Source organism: Bison bison, unplaced genomic scaffold (genome assembly GCF_000754665.1).
Source record: "Bison bison bison isolate TAMUID 2011002044 unplaced genomic scaffold, Bison_UMD1.0 scf7180017864329, whole genome shotgun sequence".
Classification (NCBI taxonomy): Eukaryota; Metazoa; Chordata; class Mammalia; order Artiodactyla; family Bovidae; genus Bison; species Bison bison.
In genome coordinates, this window is record NW_011494901.1 from 519,555 (window position 1) to 521,098 (window position 1,544).

Genomic DNA, 1,544 nt, shown 5'->3' on the forward strand with positions numbered 1-1,544 from the left:
GTGCTCTTCCGATCTTCATCACCCCACTCTGCCTGCCTGGACCGGCTGCCTGTACCAGGGAAGGGGGAGATGACCCTGTGTTCCCCTGAAAAGCCTTCATTCACAGAGAACAGATGGACAAAAAGCAACAGGAAAATAAGATCTGGCTTCATCCAACACAAAAGAGGGACAGCGTGTGTCAATCCCAGCATGAGAGACCTGGGACAAGGCTGATAAGGGAAGGGCCCTCCTGCAAAGGAATGCCAGTAGGACCCAGCAGCGGGCAGCTGCCACTATGGAGGGCTGGAGTTTTGCTGGAACCAGCTCCAAAGAGGATGGACATCTTCCGGCCAGGTTTGCTTCAGGAACCGGAAGCTCTGGATTCCACAGCTAACTCGGCTTTCTGGCTGGGCTTCCAGCCATTGAGGTAGTCCTCTGTGACCCCGCACCTGGGCATGTTTGATTGGTCTAGGTGGGGAGAGTTCAGCTGACCAAGATAGACCAATCAGAATCTGGCTGGAAGGCACACCCCTCCCCCCAACATACACAAGGGCAGTGCTTGTTTTGGTTCTTTTCCCCCTATTTTGTGGATTGCTAAATCCCAAGTGCCTAAGACTATGCCAGGCACAGATACTTAGTATATATTGAACTGAATCTTTCTCTGCGCTTGGAATCAGGCAGCCACGATCTGCAAAAGGATTGAGGACTGTGCAATGCGAAAAGGAGGAGAAGCAAAAAGCAGAAAGCAGGGATCCAGGCAGAGAGCATCGGAACAGGCTTCCAGAATATATCCCTGTATCCTTATGACAATGTTTCCCTCCCCTTGTTCTCCTTAAGCTAGCTTGAGTGGGTCTTGATATTTAAAACCAAGTCATTCTAACCCAGACATCACGTCCCCTTGAAGTCCTTCCCCAAAAGGATTTGTGAAAATTCCTGTGAACTCTTGAAGTATTTTTAGCTGCAGATACTTGGACAACCTTAGCCTTTGTCTGATCTGCCTCCTGAGACAGGGAGGTGGGAAGGCGTGATGGCACTCTAGAGCCTGACTGCCTGGCTCCCAGCCCTGGCTCCTCCCCATCCATCCTGCAACCTGCATCAGATTATCTAACTTTCCTGAACCTGTTTCTTCCCCTGCAAAATGGACATTATAATGGGACCTACTTCATTGTGGGTTAGTCTGAAAATAGAAAGTGTTTTGCACAGCCCTTAGTCCATGGTTAGTGCTAGCTAAGTAAAAACAATGTATCTAATACATTGAACAAGCAGGATTCTTATAAAAGTAACTTGATTTTTGTCTCCAATTTTCCTTTAAACATATTCAGGGCATGCAATCTGTTCCTCACTCTAGAATCAGATTATGAGCAGTCTTATGAGTTTTCTAATCACTGTTAGGTAACAAAAAGCTCCTGTGGTCACTTCAAGTCAGGGCAACTGCCTTAATTCATTACTTCTCTCCTTTTTCTGCCAGGGCCTGGTGCCAGCAGGATCTTTTGGGTTAGGTCTATCTGCTCCTCCCCTAGCTGACTAACCTGATTTCTGGTCCCTGTAAGGATCACGTGGGGACA